Raw genomic sequence first — 21,664 nt, 5'->3', positions numbered from 1 at the left:
GTGTTGATACAACCAGAGAGCAATGCTGATATCTGAATTCATTTGCTAGAGCGGGAAAGATACCGAGACTTTCCAAGGCACTACAACTTCTCCTTTTGCTTTCCAGACTAGAGTTAGAGCAGAATTAATTTACTGAAAGTAGTTAGAGGTCTGGAAGACTACCTGTGGCTAGAGTTGAGATGAACTAAGCTGTCACTGTCCTTGGTAGTGGTGACATTTGGGACAAGAGAAGTGGGTTTTCCAAGTTGGTTGATTTTATTTTTGAGATTATAATACAATTACATTTCTCCCTTCCCTTCCTGCAAACCCTCCCATATACCCTTCCCTGGTCTCCTTCTGACACATGACCTCTTTTTTTCACTGTCATTGCACACATATAGGTATATACATATACTCCTAACAATAACATGTTCAGTTCTTAGAATGTTACCTGTATGTATAGCTTCAGGTCTACCTGCTTGGAAGAACTCATAGAAATGTTCCTTTGTTTGGGAGATTCTTGACTGCAATGGTCTTCATCTCTTTAACATGCTGCTATTTTTACCCAGTGCCTAGAACTACACAGTTGATATGCAAATATTCACTATATTTGTAGAGAGCTTGCTCAGTAGTCAGGGTTACTGGGTGTAGCACTATTGGGATCCACACTTGTCTTTCCTCCACAATCGCCTGATATCTTATGATCACCACATCTGAGCAAACACCAAGGCAGAAATAAGCATGATCAGTCAGGAACATCTTCCTGGCAGCAGATAAGTTCTAGGGATTCATCCTAGCATCTCTGTGTAGAGGGGGAGCCCAGGTACACCTGCTAAACTGTTAAATCCAGTGATAGCTCTTCTTTGGGGCACACACTCAGCAGTGATCTCTCTCTCTCTCTCTCTCTCAACTAGGAAAGAAAGATAGAGGGAGGGAGGAAAGAAGAGAGGGTTGGGGAGAGACAGACTGAGACAGGGTCTGATTTGACCTGAGGCCAGAGTGACCAAAGTGGGAAATCCTAGCTGGTAAGACATTCCTCGGAATGCAAAACCATCCCATTGGCCTGAAGTCTGAAGATGCCATTCATTACCCTTTCCCTCTCTGCTGGTCACACTACTCATAGCTTGACAAGAAGCATGGCAGCAGTGTCTCTGAACAGAGACCAGGAACAAAGGAAGAAGACATGAAAGTTCCTACTACACCATCAAGAAATGTGACTCAGTCTCTTTAAAGCCTCTGTTTGCTTGTGTACACAATGGGGATAAACTTAGTATCTATTTTAACTAAATTATCCATTCACTCATTCATTCATTTGCAGGGCACACACACATGCCCTGGTACACATGTGAAAGTAGATGACAACTTTCTGGAGTCAGTTTTCTCCTTCAACCTGTGTGTCTCAAGGATTGAACTCAAATCATCAGACTTGGCAGCAAATGCCTTTACTCACTGAACAATCTTGCCAGAAATAATGCCTATACTTTAAAGTTACTGCAAGAATTAAATAACAAAACACATAAGACTTTTAGCATACCACTGAAGTGCAGTGAATACAATAGAAGGAGATATTTTCAATCAATTGTTGTGGGTCAAATGGACATCTGCCTGGGAGGTAGGACAAAACCTTGACCCTGCCTCACATCATCAACACAAATCAATTCCAGATACGTGATAGACTTAGAGAAGAAAGGTCAGACACCAATACTTCCAGAAGAAAACAAAGGAGAATATTGTCATCACTTTGGGGCTGGTATAGATTTCCTTCACAGAATACAAAAGAAAACTTGGACTTTAAAAGATAAATTGGACTTCAGAAAAAATCAAAACCATATTCATCAAAAGAGACCATTAAGAAAGGGAAATTCAAGCCATAGATGGAGAAAGGGTATCCATAATGCATGTCTCTTCAGCTATGAATATCTTAAGAATGCTTGAGAATAAATAAGCAAAGGACACAGCTTTCAAGCCTGGCTAAAGTTTTCGGAGAGATGTCTAGCAAGCAGAGGAACAGATGTTGAGCACTGCCAGTCACCTGTGTAACTAGAGCAAAGAAACAGAGCAGAAGAGCTCAGATTAAAGTATTGGACATTGTCCAGTTTTAGAGAGGATGAGGGCAACTCCAGCTCTCCAGTGCTGCTACTGAGAAGGTAAAAGTAAGACAGCTGCTTTGGGAAACAGCCAGACCTTGTCCACACAGCAACTCCCTGTGCCTACCCTAGCATCAGCCATCCTACTACCAGGCATATATCCAAGAGAAGTGGATTAACATGTCTACAGAAGATGCACTCAGGAATGCTTGTGGCAGTTTTGTTCATCACATCCAAATGGTGGATATAAGTCAAATACTGACCAACTGTAGAACAGAGAAATAGCAAGGGACGATAGACAGACAGACAGACAGACAGACAGACAGATGACAGATGGAGGGAAGGATAGATGACAGGTAAGTAGATAGATAATAGAGAGAAATAGATGGATGGAGAAGAATTATATACAGATATAGACTCATGCAGTAGAATATTATACCTCATGAAAAAGAATACTAGAACATGGAACCATACTCAAGTTTAAACCTTGGGCATTGTGTAAGGCAAACACATTCAGATGCCATAGGACATGTTACATTATTTTGGTTCCAGCAAGTTCAAGGTACAAAAGTAATGTATCATAGAAAAAAAGAACAGGGCAATCTTGTCAAAAATATAGGCCAGGAAAGGACATGAAGGGGCTGAGATCACTGTGCATATTCCCTGTTGACCTTGGTGGTTTCTATGGGTTGTGTACATGTGTGTATATACCCATTTGTATACACATCACACACATTGCAATATCTCATTAAATGTAACAGAAATCCATTAAGTGCTATGCAAGACATGCAGTGATCACAGAGAAAGTTAGTGATCTATCATCTCTGCTAATTGTATCATCACATTGATGGATTTCTTTTCCAGCACATTCCCCACTACCAATTTCCCCCAGTAACACTGCAGAGACAACACAATACTTTCTGAGCTAAAAATAACGTCTGCTTTCCCGTTTGTCTCAGAAAACATGTATGAAAGCCAGAGACACATCTATTTCAAACAACTTCTCCCACTGATGATACCTGCATTAGATATTCCCCAGAATGTGGGGTAAGTCAAGCCAGCATCAAACTTGAAGGAAGGCATGAAAACAGCAGATAATTGAGAGCCTGGGACAACCTAGGCACTCGCCTCTCTTGAGGATGCTTAAAAGGTTTGAAAGCCTTCCCGGAACACCCCATGACTCTAGAGAGGGCAACCTGAATATGATGCACAGAAAAAGGGGCAGCTTTTGCTGATATGTGCCATATGTGTGTACCTGGAAGGATTTCCCCTTAGAATCAATTAAATAGGGAAGGCTGGGACAGCAAGGGAGTTGGTCCCACCTGACTCCTCAGTGCTTCATCACTCACTAAGTCACAATTTGACTTTAGGTTAACTTTGCCTGTTTACAAAATGAATGGATGGAGCTTTGGGCTGGGGGAGGGGGTAGAGAGAGCAGGGAGGGTAAAGAAAATACCAAGTATAGTGGCATCAGAGCAGCAGACTAAGAGCAGAAAAATGAACCGAGAAGCCAGGCACAGTGACACACACTGTAATTCCAGCATTCCGACACTGAAGGTAGAGGAGTGCCATGAGTTCAAGGCCAACCTGGGCTGCAGAGTGAGGCTGTCTCAAAAAAAAAAAAAGAAGAGGTAGAAGAAGGAAGGAAGGAAGGAAGGAAGGGAGAAAGAAAAGAAGGGAGAGAGAGAGAGGGAGAGAGAGAGAGAGAGGGAGAGAGAGAGAGAGAAGAGAAAGAAGTGGGGAACAGGGAGAGTTAATTTACCAATCATTTTATATGTTGTTTAAAATTAAGCTAATGGGGAGTAGTAGGATACCCAGATCAGTGGGTAAAGGCACTTGCTGCCAAGCCTGAGGACCTGAGTTTGAGCCCTAGAGCCCCAGAACCCCAGGATTTACATGATAGAAGGAGAAAAGCAACTCCTTCTTACAAGTTGTCCTCTGACCTCCAAATGTACACACACACACACACACACACACACACACACACACACACACACACACACACACACACACAACTTAAAAGGGAGATGGGTATGGGCAGCACTGAGCTGAGATTCAGGGAAGGGAACCATTGTGTGATGCTGCCTATCCCCTTGAAGTTCAAAATAGAAGCCCAGACGGTTCCCCCCAAGCTTATCAAACCTGGACATTTGTGAACACTTTCCTAGCTGCAAACTCAAGAAATGATCCTTGAAATTATATTACCAAGAGAAATTTTCCTTCATTGCTTATTTTGATATAATTTCAATAAATGTATAGAATGTGAAATTATTTCCTCATTTCATCCCAGTTCTGAAAATGGAATTCAATTTATGAGCCAGTCTGTGGAACTCCAGCAGAGTATAGCCACGACGTGCCAGCGCCGATTGCTAGCTGGAGGAGCAGGCTTCTGGGAAAGAGAACAAATAACCCTTTAGGGGAGGGATGTTCTGTAAGTGCAATGTCAGAGGTTTGGAGTCAGGAGTCTCAGTCACGAAGGGCAACAGTGAAGTGAGAGCCCATGAGCATCTCTATGCACCCCACTGTGACCCCCAAATAACCAGAGGGAGACCTACAATTCTGAACCCACGTATCAGGCAATACTATTACACCTAGAGGTCTCTATGGGTGCTCTACACAGAGCTATGTTCAAATGACCATCTCAGGTGATGAAACTGTTATGACATTTTTGAAAATCAGCTGGGCTTGGTGGTGGAAGCCTATAATCCCAGCAACTCAGGACCCTGAGGTAGGGAGGAGATGGGGAGTTCAAAGCCTGTCTGGGCTACAGAGTAAATTCAAGGCTACTCTGGGCAACTTAAGATCCTGTCTCACAATAGAAAGCAAAAGGGAGTGCTAGTGGTGGAAGACTTGCCTGGCATGCAGGAGGCCCTGGGTGGGATCCCCAGTATAAAATAAAATAAAACCATGTAATATTTAAGACATATAGTATAATGCATAGGGAAGAGTACAGGTATCCCACCCAGACGGAGAAAAAGATATTAGCAAAGAATTAACGCCCAGTCCTTTCCCTAGTTATATCCTCCCCCAGCAAGCCTCCTGAACTGATGCTTATGCTTCCCATGGTCCTACCATGTACAGATCTTAGCAATACCAGGCATGGCCTGGTCTATTATTCATGACTAGCCATAGTGTTGTTCTCTCCCATCCCATTGATGCTCCTTTTTGATGCTCAGTGTTCTCAGATTCATCCAGGCTAACACTTGGAGCTGCAGTCAATCCTTTTTATTACTCAGGAACCCTCGTTCTGTTCCTCTTTTCTCTCTCTCTTTTTTTCCCCAGTTTCCAATTTGGCTATCTGAGACAGGTGCTGGGGGAGGAGGGCCAGCAGGCACACAAGCTGCCACTCCACCCTCCAACCCTCCTAGTGTTGAGGCAGAAACTTGGGAGGGGGCTAGTGGGATGGCTCTGTGGATAAAGGTGATTGCTGCCACTCCTGATGACCTGAATTCAGCTGGAAAGAACGCACTCCTGAGAGTTACCCTCTGACCCCCCAACACATACACATACATACATATATAGGCTTTTTTATTTTTCTAAGAAACTTAGGAGGGCCTGGGCTGTAGCTCAGTGGTAGCATCTTGCCTAATACACACAGATCCTAGGTTCAATCCCCAACACCAGAAGAAAACAAAACAAAACAAATAAAAAACATGACCTGGTAATGTGGCTCATACTTGTAATCCCAGCACTCAGGAGGCTGAGGCAGAAGATTCATGAGTCCAAGGCCAGCCTGAGGTATACAGCAAGTCCCTGTGTCAAGACACAAACCTAGAATCTTTCATCTCCCCATCCTAACAGATTACATCGGCAGCCCTTCTCAGCTGTCCCTGGGCATCTGGCATCCCTCCTCATCCTTATGCTGACATGAGGAGTCCACCCCTCCTCACTGCATTGTAGGAATGCACCTACCAGTTGTCACTTTGCCTTCTTGTGGTTCTAGTCCATCTTCATCCATCTCAAGTACAAATATCCCAGGGCAGGCTACCAGTGCCTCACACTTGTATTACCTTACCAACTTCATATTGGAAAGGTGAAACCAGCTTCCAGCCACAATGAGAGAGCATCTTTCTAAGTCAGAAACATGAACCTTATCATCCCACCAACCCTCCTGTGTCTCTCACTGCCTTCAAGATGAAAGCCAACCTCTAAAACATGCCATATAAGACACTTTGTGATCCTAACTCCGCCTACCTGAGCAGGTATATCCCATAAGACTTCTCCCACAAAGAGCTATGAAACCCTAGAGCCTGGGCACATGCCCCAATTACACACAATTATATATATTCTTGCTCCCTCCTTCTCTAGCTCAGTCAGTGATGACTATTGATCTCTCAAGACACTCCAAGTATCCTCAGCAGACATTCCTGAGCCTTTTCCACACAAGATAGCTGTGGTAGTTTGAAAGAAAATGTTTCCCAAAGGAAGTGGCACTATTAGGAGATGTGACTTTGTTGGAGAAGGTATGACCTTGTTGGGTGTCCCTGTGGAGGTGGACTTTGAAGTCTCATATATGCTCAAGCCATGCCCAGTGACTCAGACCACTTCCTGTTGCTTGTGAGTCAAGATGTAAGAACTCTCAGTTCCTTTTCTAGTACCATGTCTGCCTACATGCTGCCTCGCTTCCTGCCATGATGATAATGAACTAAACTTTTAAAGAGTAAGCTATTCCAATGAAATGTTTTCCTTTATAAGAGTTGCCATAGACCTGGAGTCTGTTCACAGCAATAGAAACCCTAAGACAATAGCCAGTCTTCATTGTGAAGTTCACAATCACCTGGGAGGCACACCACTGGATATATCTTTAAGAGTGTTTTTAGAGAAGATAAAGGAAGAAGATCCATCCTGAATGTAAGTGGCATTGACTGTGGTCCTGGACTGAATTAAAAGGGAAAAGGAGAAAGCTACATGAGTGTTGTCATTCCCCTTTTCTCTGCATCCTGTTCCACTAAGATGTGAGGGGTTCCAGTCACACATCCTGGCACCACAGACCTGCCTGCCATCATGCCTTTGCCCTGTAATAATTAACAATCCCCTTCAACTTTGAACCAATGTGAATCCTTGAATTACTTTGTCTGGTATTTGATAGCACTGATAAAAGTAATACCCTGTCTGAACCTGGAGCGAGGGGCCTGCTCCATGGCTCTCTGCATCACATGTGTGTCTTGCATGCCACAAGCCCATGGACCTGTATTAACCTGATATCTTCTTCCCACAAACTAGATAACTAATGGGAAAGGCTGCTCATACACCCCATGTCCTCAGGACCCAGCTCTGCTCATACTCCCCATGTCCCCAGGACCCAGTTCTGCTCATACACACCATGTCCCCAGGACCCATCTCTGCTCATGTGCTCCATGTCCCCAGGACCCAGCTCATTTTACCTCTGGCAGCAATGGGGGAATGTGTGTAAACTACATCAGTCCACCTAAGGAATATGAAGACAATGTGCCACTAGAGATTCTGAAGGGCCTTTATCTTATTATGTGAATTATTTAAAAAATAGAACTTGGAATGCATGGCTTTTCCACATCAATTAAGTTCACCCCCTTTTAACTAGAATATCCATACTAATACCCATACTAGTAATTTGTATAGAAAATTTTCTTTTTTAAAAAAAGTCTTCACTGACTGGACTGGCCAGCATTCTCTAGCATACTGGATGGCTATCATAACAAAAAAGTTCTTCCCTAGGGAAGATGTGACTGTCTCCTCACCACACACACACACACACACACACACTAAGATCCTAAGGACAAACCAAAGTTCAGTTCCACCATAGTTCTCCCTGGGGATCAGTGAGTTTATTGGTCTTCCTTACAGAGCATGAGTGACGAATTACTGAGTGGAGTGTGGGGGAACCCCAAAGCAGCTATCCTGGAAAGTCTGTGCCCAGCATGGCTGATGGCTATATATGTGGAGCTCCTCCCCCTAGTCTTCTACTCTCTGTTCTCTAACCCATCACAGAGACCACAAGACCACACACAATTAGAGTAGAATTGCATGCACATAGCCGAGAGGAGTGGTGGGATGCTGGAAACGGTCCAATGACCCTCCCCACCCACTCCTCCTACAAGGGAATGTCAACTGTCCACAAGCCCCATCATGATAGATTCCAAAAAGTAGACACAGATGATCATGGCAGCAGTTTGGCTCAGGGGATAACACTTTACAAGAGCTGAGCTACTGTCTCCCCCCAGGTCAGTGCCCCACCTTCCCATTGCTCACATTGGCAGGGTCATTCCTGACTATTTGCTCTCTGGAATTTTTAAGATAGGCATTGATGACATTTCTATTTCCCAAGTCCTCATTAGAATCGGCCTCCTCACAGGATCCCCAGGAGGTTTGTCCCATCAGGGCTCAGCAAGCTTCCTCTTGTTTGTTAAACTTCTTCCTGAACATTTTCACAGGTATGAATTTCTCTCCACTCCCACTCAGCCAACCCCCTCCCCACAAGTCTCTTTGCCATGATCATGCCTTCATGTTTTATTTTGTAACCTGCCAAAGCCATCTGTGTGATCATGGGTTTGGGACTACCCATTGGAGCATCACGAGCTTACCAATGGGCACCCGAGGACAATGGTTTTCTCTGTTACAGGATCTTTCAGCATCCAGTATTTCAGCAGGGAGGATGTCTCACTTTTACAGACACTTGGTTTCTTTTCTGTAGATGGCATTCACTCTTCCCCATCCATCACTTCTCAGTCGAGCAAAGGTCAAGTGCTCACACCATGCCTCTTACTGTGCTGTTCAAGCTGCCACTGAGCACAGGTCTGAAAGCAGCTGGAAAAGCCACTATTTCAGCATGGTTGCAGGGCTGTGCTTACCCTCCCCAACCTTCTTCCTCTTCTGTCTGCTGCCCCAGGGACAGTCAGAGCCTCTCACAATTTCTGCTACCGATTTGTGTGGATAAAATGATCCAAGATGGAAGCAGGGACACTGGAGCATCTCTGCTGTGCCAGAGCAGCTGCTGCTGGCTTCAAAACCAGACCATAGGCTGGGGCGATGTCTCGGCAGGGAAAGTACTTTCTATAGATGCCTGAGTTCAGGTCCCCATCACCTATGTAGAACCCAGGCACAGTGACATGTATCTGTAACCCTACTAGTAGGGGACAGAGACAAGTGAATCTGGTGGCTCAAGTGCCAACAAGTCTAATCAAAGCAGCAAGATCCAGGTTCAGTGAGAGATCCTGGTTTGGTTTGGTTTTTCTTTTAAATGGGTGGAGAAGAGATTGAGGAAGACATCTAATGTCAACCTCTGGCCTCCACTCCTGTATAAGTATACTCACACACACATGCACACGCATGGGCATAGATGCATATACCGTACACAAAAACACCATCAACAGCAAATAAAAACTACACCCCAAAAATAGAAACCAACCAGCCAACCAAGAGACTTTCCTTGTCCTTAGGGATACTATTTTGATCTGCTTTCTGATGTTGTCACAGAATATCCAAGTGGAATAAATTCATAAAGAGAAGAAGCTGATTTGTGCTCATGGTCTGAAGTTGGGGCATCCCAGGGCGTGGTGCATGTAAGGGCATTGTGGGGCTCAATTCCTGAAAAGGATGAAGGGAGCAGACTCATACTTGCTAGAGAAATCATGAGGGATTGCCTTGCCTCTCAGCAGCCTTATGAATGATGACTCATCAGTGAGGTTGGCCAAGATACATCTTTGAGGTCTCTCTTTACACCCAACACGTCTCTGTAGGCACTATAGACTGGTATCACTACACTGAGGGAGGGAATTTTGGGAAGATCCACTCTGGCAGGCCAACTCAGGATGTTTTGTATGACTTTACCTGGAGCTGCTCTTCTCAGTAAGAGCCAAGGATATATTTCTAAGCACTTGCTAACATTATTCAAACTCATGATGCTTGGTGGGAATTCTACTAGAATCAGACCCTCAGGACCAAGCTACATCTCATTATTTATAATAGGTAATGTAAAGTTAGGTACCTTGGAGAACCGTACAGTATTTGGCCTTTTAGAGTCCTGGTCCTGCCTGGGGATGGCTCGGTGGTAGAGAGCACTTGCCTAGCATATGTAAGACCCTGGATTCAATTGCCAGCACTGAAAAAATGTTTTAATTAAGTCTGAGTCCTTTTCTTATTTTCCCCCATGCCTGCCAGCTGTAGAGGCTGAGCTGTGTGAAGATTCAGATTTTCAATGTATACTATTTGCTCTTCAAAGTTGGTACCCTATCCCTGTATAGTCACTCGTGGTTTCCCTGGCCATCTTCAGTTTGTTCTTAGAGCAAAGCCACATAGCAAAGAGAATATTTCCCTTTTGCTATTTGGTTCCCACTGCCAAGAGAATATTATTTTTAAAATAAAATAAGTGTGCCTTCCCTGATTTTTACCCGGGGAAGATTCCACTGAAGGTGAAGACATACTAGTGACTAGAGCCTTCATTGTTTAATTTTAGCATCTTACTTGGAATGGTGGAAATTGAAATTAATTTTCCACATTACCTCATTGGCAAACTATTTTTTTCACTCTGCTGAATTTCAAGGCACAGGAACAAACAGCAAATAATAACCTGCCTCCTCATGCAATGCATGACTGGAGGCCCACAGCCATGAGGCTCTCCCTGACAGCAAACTTTGCTCCCAGGTTCTACCTGACTACCAATGGCCATCAATGCTCCTGGAGGCTACAGATCCCAAACCAGGGGGATCTAATTCACAATCATCACTAAAAAACAAAACAAAACAAAACAAAAAACAACAAAAAAACATACCTTTTCACTGAGAAGGAGGCCTTTCTGGACTGGCCAAGGATACAAAACCACCCCCATAGAGACAGCCATGTTTCTCAATTTAGGGTTGGCAGTAAATATTGTCTCAAAGGGTCAGAGAATAAACACCACTGACATTGCAGGACATAATGTCTGTATTGCAAGGATTCAACTTTTCCAAAGTGGCAAGAAAGGGGCTAGGACAATATGTAAATAAGTGGGTGTGGCTTGTGGGCAGTATGTAGGCAGGTGGACATGGTTGGGGTAGTTTGTAAATAATGAGTGTGGCTTTAGGGTGGTGTGTAATTTGTGAATATGCCTGATGGGTAGTATACAAGTAGGTGGGTAGTATGCAAGTAGGTAGGTGTGGCTCATTAGCAACATATAAATGAGTGGATGTGAATCTGGAGGACACAATTGAGTGGCCATGACTGAATTATTCTCAATTTTACTACTCTACATTGAGATGTAAATTTGATAAAATTTTCATATGCCAACTAAGTTTAGGTTTCTCTTTCTTCTCCAAAACATTCAACCACGTAGAAGACATTCCTACCCTAGTGCTCTCACACATCAGATAGTTTCATTTCCTAGAGCCGTATACACAGGTCTCAGACATCCCTCAAGCCACCTGGGATTCAACTCACATGGGAAATACCAGACAAAAGCAATCTAGAGTCTTGTCATGGACTTTTAACTTAGCCTTGGGCAAAGATGTGTTCACTGTGGAACAAAAATCATTTCTCAGCCTTTCTGATAGTAAAGAGCAGAGTGGATTTAAAGAAAGAAAGAAAGGTAGAAAGGAAGGAAGAAAGAAAGAAAAAAGAAAGAAAGAATAGGAAGAATCTGACATGTACTGTAAAGTACCAGACAGAAACTGGAAAAATAATCTGGAGATAGTCTGAGAGAACACATCTGTGAAAAGTGTTCCAGGACTGTACCAGCTCTCGAGTGATGGCCCTCTAATTAATCTTAATGGCAGTGTTGTCCAGTTTCTCTTGTAGTGTCCTGATGAAAATTCACTGCACATTTCATTCAAGCCTGCACAAGACTCACATACCTTAGGACACAGTAACTCCACGGTGATGAAATTGCCTACCAGAGAGCTGGCTGGGGTTCTGCAGCTCAGAGGCGGGTGTGGGAGTGAAATTGCACTCAATTACATTTTATCACTGCTGCACAAGTTTCAGGCGAATTCATTAAAATTCGTTCCCAGAATTGGCTTGTGGAAATGTGGAGTTTTGGTAGCCTGGCTGACAATGAGGAAGGGATATTTTGCTCTCTGTGCCAGGGGAGCCACAATATGTCAGCAGCCCACTGAAGCTTGGATGTGACCAAGGATGTCACCTCTTGGAACCACAGCTGTGGTTTAAACAAGGGGCTCTTAGAGAAACAGCATCCATGGTCCATATAGAGCCAAAGGCAGGAGGGAGGCCAGAGGAGCAGATGTGTGGGTGCTGGAGGCAGCCAGCTCGGCCCTCCCTCCCCCATCTCAAGTGGCCTGCTAAGCACCCATCAACACCTGCTGATAGAAGTGCTCCACTCTGAAAGCAGAGGTGCAAATTTGGAAGTTGAATGAGAAAGAAACCCCACCACTGGGAGCTGAGGTGAGCCGGGAAAGGTATGTCCTCTAAGTTCAACTGATCAACAACCAGGCCGTCCTACCATGTGACAGGGCCTCTACTCCAATACTTATGCTTGGCAGCTAAAGGGATGGCCAGGCCACCCTCTAGGAGAGGTACTATGTGATTCTGCTGCCTTTGCCCCAGCAGGCTGGGCTGCCCAGGGGAAGCTATCGGCTCAGCAGCTGATGACCAGCATTGATCCATGGGGTTTTGTGGGCACTACTACCTGGAGGAACCCTGATGGGATAGCCAGGCATCCTTCCTCTGTCTGCCTGCTCACACCAACATCTGGCAGCTTCCTAGATCCACATGGGTTTGCCTGGCCAGCTCTGCCCCTCCACTCATAGCCAGGTGTGGGTAAAGTCCACAGGCTGGAACCCTGCTCAGGGGTCAACATCTCACTCATAACTGATGCCATGTTTAATCTTCCTCTGCCAAGACCCCAGGATCTGTGAGGAATTGAGCCTCCTAGCGACCAAGGCAATGACAAAAAGCTTCTGTCAGCATAAAGCCTGAGATAGGCTTGTCTCAGACACACCAGAGACAAGTATCTAGTTCTGCTCAAGGCTATTGTGCTCTCCATGGTGGCACTAAGTGTCCCTTCTGGTGTGCTGATTGCCTTACTGTCAATGGGTACAAAGCCATGTATATAAAGAACTGAGTGATTCCATCCTTTTCCTGGGACAGAACTATTAAATTATGAAGCCACAGTCAGTTTCCGTGGACATTGTCTGCAGTGTTAGAGGTCATACTGCTACAGCAACCACCGAGTGCCCATGGCCCAGCTGAGGGGTACCCCATCACACAGGGAAGCCTGCCAGAGTCCAGCAGCCCAGCTTTTAGAAGATTCCCACCTCTGCATTCAGGGGCATTGGGTTGGCATTTGGACACTGACCACAGTGGAAAGTTTATAACATGGGAAATGCAAACATTATAAGCCATAGCAAGCACCCCAGATTGCTTGCTGATGTGTGGGCAGAAAGGGCCAAGGCTCCAGTTTCTGCCACAATGCCACAGTGAAACTGAACCTGGCTCTATGAGGGGAGTCTTGCTGTGACCTTACTTGCTAGGCCTCACCTGGGAATGTAAATGGCCCAGTGTAAGGCCAGGTGTGCACTGGAGTAAACGTCTGACAGCATGAAACTGTTTTACCCTCTGTAACAGAGAGGTGGGTATTGGGGTTCAGAACACATTCCTCTCAAAGCACAGCTTTGGGGGAACACAACTTACCACCCCAAAAGAACCTTCAGGGAATCTCAAGCTAGTTATGCTGAGAAAGCACAAGATTAGGCATGACTGTGAAAGGCTGACTCGGTGGTGAAAGAAATTTTCAGCTATAAAGAAAACCTGAGGACTTTCTGCAGTAGAGAAGGCTAGATAGCAGAGAGATGTTTGTGGGGTAAATGTGATTGGTAGCTGTTGGGAGACTTTACCAGCCTAACAAGATTGGTTTTCTTTGCTGCATACCTTCCTTCTCCCTCCTCACAGCTTGTCTCCATCACTCCCCAGAAGCTCTACCCCCCAGAAGCTCCCAGCTCCATGCCCTCATGAGGCTCAGAGACACTTAGGTCATCTGACTCCCACATATATGCATGTAATTAAAACCAGTTTTTCTCTTGTTCAGACAGATCTTTTGCCAATTCAATTTGTAGCCCAGCCAAAGAATCCAGAAGGGCAGAAGGAAGCCATTTTCCTCTCCCCAACACAATTGCAGTTGCCTCCTTAGATGCTGCCATGGGGATTACATGAGATTATCCACGTGGAAACATGTCAGCCAGCACATGGCATGGAGCCCAGTCTGCATCAGTGACTGTGATGAGCGAACACCCTGCTGGGATGCTGCTGAGCAATCTGTGAGCACCACACAGATGGAACATAGCTCAGGGCATCCTGCATCCAGGCTTTGCTTATTTGGTCCTTAGACCAGGGAGGTCGGCTGCTAAAGCTGAAGGAAAACATTGTTTATTCTTTGACACTTCCCAAGGACCAGCCAGGTGACAGGTCTCCCAAACTCAGTCCTGTAGATATTTGGTCCCAGTGCATTCGCTGTGCAGCTGAGATAAAGATTTTAACACCATTCCTACATTCCACCTACTAGATCCTAGTAGTCTCCACATCTCCCCAGGCCTCCAGTGGTGATAACCCAAAATGTCTCCAGGTATCATAAAAGTCTCCAACTTCCTTTGTTTAAGAACCATCTCCCATACAGCTGCTTGCTCAATGGGCTGTGGGGACATAGCAGGGCATCTGAACCATGGCCTCAGTGGGCAACAGGCTCTAAAGACATTTGGGAAAGTGTAAGGCAGTGTCTCCAGTACTGTTCTTTCCTGGCTAAGCATTTGGTTTCAGTAAGCTTGGTGATCCTTACAGGCAGCTGCTCACCACACTTGGGTAAGCACAGCAAGCCATTCTTGAGGAATAACCTTGACCGGATCCTTAAGTTTACCTCAAAAAGTCAGCAAGGTTGATCCACCATGAAGCAGCTATAGGGAAAAAGCTTTCCAGGATGCCAGTGGCAACTGTCAGTCTCAAGGGTCTTCAAGGAGTCGGTAACCTAACCTTCAGAAGCCACAATATTGTCTGGGCAGAGTAGAGAGAGGTGCCATTTGCTTTTGTATCCCAGGCTCACTGTTGCAGCCCTGCCCATGTCAGGTGACTGCCCCTTCCTTACAAAGAAACCGGGGTCCCTCAAGTGATTTTTTAAGGTCACAAAACATGTCAGTAGTAAACCAAAATAAGGAGTGAGAAAAATCACGATATATGGTATCCACACTCACCAAGCTTGACAAGTGTCATCATACCACAGGGGTGTTAAGTGACAGAGTTGGAAATCAGAGCCCATGTTCCAGATGTCTCTCTAAAACAACATGGATTCTCCCCTCCCCACAAGAAAAGAGGTGATAGGTGGCCAGAGCACACAGGTTCTATACACCACCAACTCTTACCTTTAAGTCTGCTTTAGTGGACTTCCATGTTCCTGGGACCACATGCTCTCCTAGTGCTTGCCTTTGACAGAAAGGAAAGAGGTTGCCTTCAGCAGTCTGGAGACGGTGGCTGATTGAAACCATAGCAACCTCTTCCTTGCTTCTGTGCAGCATGTCTGCTCAGTGCCCTTTGCTCACCTCACCTTCCCTGAGGCACCCACTTAAATATTAAAATCAAGACCCCTTTGTGTTGACTCCATGATAAGTTTAGGAGTAAGACTCTAGACCAAGCTTAAATTTATATTCATTACAATTCACACATCAGTCCATTTGCTGCCAATCTCTCTAGCAAGAGAAGGCATACTTGGTAGCCTGCACCGTTTTCTGCTACTATGCCACAGCCAACCACCACCTTAACCTAAGCTCATAATAGCGGATGATTGCTCTGTTCTTAAGGGCAGAAGACAAGACTCAACCTCAAGGTTTTGCAAAGCTGGGGAAAGCTGTCAGCTGGAGATGCCTTTTCATCTGCAGCTTGCGGTCCCCTTAGACTCCAAGGCTTAGTGGCTCATTTAGGGAGTTAATAGGAAGCATTTAATTCCTTTTGAATAGAAGATTGAGGGTGTTTGTTTTCTCACTATGGGTCAGTGTTGCTGCTTGGGCCAGGTGGCCCCTCTCAAGTCCACCATGGGGCTCCTCCATCTTCACTGACAGCACATGCAAAGGTCTCTGGCCCCTCCCAGGGTTCACCTGACTAGGCCAGGCCCATAAGATAAGGCACCTTCTGATTAAGTGCATTCTGACCAACAGCCATCTTACTAACACAATAGAGAGCATTCCACTGTGCTCACAGGCTTGGCCCCCAATCAAAGGGTCCGAACACCAGGTTATCAGATTGTTAGAATTCTATGTCTAGAGGAAGGAAGAAACAGAAACAAGGGGACAGCAGTGCTTAGAAACAGAGTTGGGGAAACAAGGGACACAGCTGTTCTTAGTGGCTTATTTCACAACAGGAGACCAGTCCATCTACCCAGGCAAGAGATGAGAAAGCACAGGGATAAAAAGTTAAGATGAGGAAGTTGAATAAGTTAGGGGCTGGGCAGAAAGGAAAAGGAGGGAACAGAGCCATGATGCGTGGGTGGGTGGGGATTGCCTGGGGCATGAGTGGTGTGGGTATGATGGATGCATGGTAGGGTGATGTTATTTCACTCCATCAGGGCTTTGCAAGAAGGGAGTGAAGAAGACCTGGCAGCAGGAGAGATGGCTCAGAAAATAAAGTTCTTGATGTATAAGGAAGAAGATGTGGGCTTGAGTCTCAGCATCTATATACAAAGGCAGGAATGGCAGTTCTTGCTTACAATATGAGAGATGGGGAGATGGAGACAGGTAGATCTTTGGATCCATCAACCAACCAATCTAACTGTATTGTTGAGTCCCAGGTACTAATGAGAGATTCTGTCCAGAAAACCAAGGCAGATGGCTTCTGAAGAATGACACTTGAGAGCTCACCCACATCTCTCTCTCTCTCTCTCTCTCTCTCTCTCTCTCTCTCTCTCTCTCTCTCTCTCTCTCTCTCTCTCTCACACACACACACACACACACACAAACACACACACACACACACACACACACACACACACATCATATACACAAACACACCACATACACATACACCACATACATACATACAAACACACCACATATACACACATACCCCCCATACATCATATACACAAACACACCATATACACATAACACCACACCACAATACTACATATACACTTCACACACACATATCATATACATCAACATACCACATACACACACCACACACACAGACCACACATACATCACTCATACACACACCGTATATCCACCACACACACACCATATACACATACATATGCACACATGCACACACACACACACACACAACACCACATATACACACTACCACACACACAAGCCTGGCAACAGTAGCGGGGCCAGAGGGGAATCAAGGACACTCCTGTAATCCCAAGCATTATTACTGGGGAAAGAGGTAGCCAAAAGACAGTTGTATTGAGCAGGCACAGGTTTGTGGCTCCCTGGGGGCATAAAGTCAAGGAGACCAAAGTGGCATCTCCTGCAGGGATCCTACATGATGCCAGCTCCCCCCATTACAACTCAAACCTCCCAATCAGCCATCCCTGAGGAAAGCAGCCAAGAGAGACTGTTCCTCACGACCTTCCAGGCACAGCTCATCCCAAGCCTGTGCCAGGCTTTGTACTAAGTACTGAGCCTGTGTGTGCCAAGTTGGTACCCAAGTCTTACAGGAGGATAACTTGACCTGGTCAGAGCTAAGCAAAGGTCCCAGAACAATGGGGCCACAAACCAAGGATGCACCTGGTCAAACCAGTTTTAAAGATGTGCGAAAGTAAAACCCAGGAAGCACGGGACTGCATGAACAAACAGAAGGGCGTGCCTTGAGAAAATGACAAGGAAGAGAGGTTCACAGAGGTGTGCCACCAGATCTCACAGAAGAACCTGCTGGGCAGCTACACAGACAGATGGTAATGAGTGCTGTAAGAGCTCTGCCAACCAAAACCACACTGAAAGCGGTTCTTGTGCTTATCCTCATTAAAACCAATCCTTAGCAGGAGGAAATCAATTTAGAACAAACCCTACCACTCCTGAAGCCTCTCTGAGCCAGAGAGAAGGTAAGTATGGGGCTGGGAACACCACAATAAACCTGTGCAAGATCCCATGTTTCATTCGCAACATTGAAGGGAGAGGGAAAATAAGTATATATCACCTCCAAGAGTTCTTTAAAGAATAAAATAAAATAGAAGAGCAGGGAGAAAAGAACATGATGGTTCTTTTTAGCTGGGGACCCAGCACATTGCACGGGTGGCTATGGTCAATGATTTATTATACTCTTTAGAACCAGAGGCAGCAGTGTGCATCTAAAAGAAATATCTCTTTAAAAATTAAATAAAGCTGGGAACTCACCAGGAGGGCTGGTGGTACCCTCCTGGCCTCACTCCACACTAATCATATTCTCCCACTTTATAGTAGATGCAGTTGATGCTATGTTATCATTCCTCTTTTTAATTCTCCTGCCCTGCACACTTTATGCCTGCAGTCCCTGGAACTCCTTAGAGCAGGCACTTCATTATGGTTGCTGCCAATCAGCAGAGAGATTCCTGACTCTCTACAGCACGGCACACACTGAACCTGGGGTACTGTCTTGCTTTGCTTTAAGTTTCTGAGCCAGCTTCTTTAAGTTTCAGGACATGAATGCATTTAAATGGACCCCAAGAAGTTAATATATTATTACCCAGTTAGTGCGGTTTTATTTCATGGTACTCAATGATTTTTAAGCAATAAAAGAAGTGACTTTAAAACTTAATTAGGAAAATTTAGAGACTATCTAAGGTTCTCAGCAAATTTCAGAAAATGGGAATGGTGCACTAATATTCATGAGATTTATCTCAGGGAAATCCCAGGAAGGGTTTTTGAGCTCTTGCAAATCACTCTCAAGGGTACTGTGTCTTCCAGACTCACCGAAGCTATTTTGCTGAAAAGAAGTAAGACAAGGAAGATGCCAGGGTTCTAGGAGAAGCAAATCTGGCAATGCAGTCCCTTGTCTGGGTCCTCAGCAGAGCCCCATCAGAATCCCCCCTCCACCCAACCCCCCCCCCCGCCGCCCAGTTCTACATTAACCTCCTTGTCATACTTCCAGGCTTTCTGTGAGTCTTTCAAATTAATGTAATCTCATTTAAAAAGAGAAAAAAATAAGTGAGACTATTTGAGTCCTAGTAGAATCTTTTCTAGAACACATTTTCTCAGTGCTGCCCTCGGCAATGAGGTGTCCTCCAATGTATTTCGATTGCTTCCTTCTGCACACACCATCCTTGGCCCACAGCTTTATCCGTTTCTACTAAAATACATGCACTCACCAGCAGAAGATTGCCAAGGAAATAAATGTTGGGTTTGGCACCCGTTCCTCCTGGAGAAGTTGCAAGCAGAAATAAGGGGCCATTAGAAGCAGCAGCCAGAACTGCGAGCATCCAGCCACTGTGCTGCAGAGTCCTTCCTGAAGATTGCAAGTGGTTGCTTTTCAACAAATAGAATTCTGCCTTCTTACCCACCAAGGGGCTCCATGATCTACTTCCAAACCAGGACATAGGTGAGAATCACAAGGACCAGGGAAAGCAGGCTCTGAGCCAGTGGTTCCACTTACCTAGGAAAATGTAGTTTGGAACCTAGGCAGCCAGGCCGGTCCTGCAGCAGAAACTGCAGGTGCTAGGGACCCACAGTCACCTGTTGTTCTGCCTCCAGGAAGCTGCTGGGATGTCCCATGCCTGGGAGGAGGCTGGGGCAGAAGCAACATATGAATAATGAATGAGCTAGAAGGCTCTCACCTCTCTTCATTAGCATTCCATTCAAATTACTTAACTAAGGCATCATTTCTCTTCCCAGCTTAAAGAGAGAAGTGTTCCCCTCTGGAGATAGCCAGAGCTGGGAAGAGGGACCTAGGGGGACCCCCCACTTGGGCTGACCTTATGCAACTTCTGAGCAACTCATCAAAAGAGACACATAGCATGTTCCAGGAACCTAAGACTTCACCAAAACAAACCAGCCACCTCTGCCCTCTAGCCACCAAACACAAACCACACAGTGGTAATGGTACAGGCAGCCAGGACCTGAGTACCTGCAAAGGAAAGCAAACTGGCAATCCAGCAAACCATCTTCTGAGGGATGTCCTAACACAGCATCTTCTCCCTACAGTATCTCTATACCACACACCCCTTCCCATACCAATGGAGCATTTTGCTGAGCTTTTCTCAGCTGCTGTGCAAATGTCCTGCCTGTAGGAGGAGACAGAGAGCAACTTGAGCTGAACCTACAGGACAGACCAGAAGTTCCCAAGGTCCCCACCTGCTCCTAGGCATGAAATCAGACATTCTCATGCTTGACATCAATGGGGGTTCCAAAGTCTCTAAACTCATGTTTTTAACCTTAATAAATGGTGGTATTTTGAATGTTCATTTAAATTCCTTCTCATGTAGACAGAATGGGTGAAGAGAAGAAAATGAGCCCAGTCCAGCTAGACTGGAAGGGCCAGCCCTTCAGTTGTATTGGTAATTTATTGAAAGTCACTCTGGGATAGAAAAACTGCATTCTTTTCCTCGCTCCAAATTAAACTGTAATAACCAAAGACTTAAAGATCGAGAAACACAATAAAAGAAACAGGGGTATATTTTTATAATTGCCATAAGAAAATAATTCAGAGCAAGAATTCAAATTCAGAAGGGTTTTTTGTTTGTTTGTTTCGCTTTTTTTGGTTTTGTTTTTTCGAGATTGTGTCTCTGTTTAACAGCCCTGGCTGTCCTAGAACTCACTCTGTAGGACAAGTTGTTTTTGAACTCAGAGATCTGCCTGCCTCTGCCTCCTGAATGCCAGGATTAAAGGTGTGTGCACAATCAACTTGTGTGTTTAATAAAAGGCAAATTTCATTAAAGCTTGAAGTGTCCTTAAAGTAAAAACAAGTAGAGGCAGAGAAGGTGGCCTGGGGTTACAAGTGTTTGCTGCTCTCACAGAGGACCTAAGCTTAGTTCCCCGGAACCCAATTATATTCGCAACCACCTGTACTCCAGCTCCAGGAGATCCAGTGCCCTCTCTGGCCTCTATGGGCACTGCATTCATGTACACACACACACACACACACACACACACACACACACACACACACACACACACACGAATAAAATAAACTTTAAAATTGAAAACAAGTTAAACAGATTAGTAAATCCAACAGAATGATAGATTTAAAGAAATGATATGTGAAGTGGGGTTTATTACAGGGAACATAACTTTGGCTGCATAACATACTTCATTCTGGACAGTGAGACAATGAAAAACTTCTTTCCAAGTTCAAGGCAAGAATGAGAGTAAGATGCCTTCTGCAACATAAACATGTTATTGGTAAGCAGTGAGAATTTTATTTATTCCATCCTTCCTTCTTTATTTCCCTTCCTTTCCTTTAGTTTATTTTTCATTTGTATTTTATCAGCAAAATATTAGTAAATTGTACTTTTACAAATTAAGAACTGCCAATAAAAATATTGAGAACATGAAAATACTATCCATACTATTTGAAAGGTGTTTATGATGTATACATTCAACAAAGAATTTGTAACCTGAATATATGGGTAGCATCTATGTGTTAGTAAGAAAAAGATTAATACCTATTTTTTTTTATTTTTAGAAAGTGCATATGCCCCAGGCAAGCCTCAAACTTGTTATGTAGCTGAGGTTGGT

The sequence above is a fragment of the Cricetulus griseus genome, chromosome 3 (assembly GCF_003668045.3).
Source record: "Cricetulus griseus strain 17A/GY chromosome 3, alternate assembly CriGri-PICRH-1.0, whole genome shotgun sequence".
NCBI lineage: Eukaryota > Metazoa > Chordata > Mammalia > Rodentia > Cricetidae > Cricetulus > Cricetulus griseus.
Note: the sequence above shows the minus strand (reverse complement) of the source record.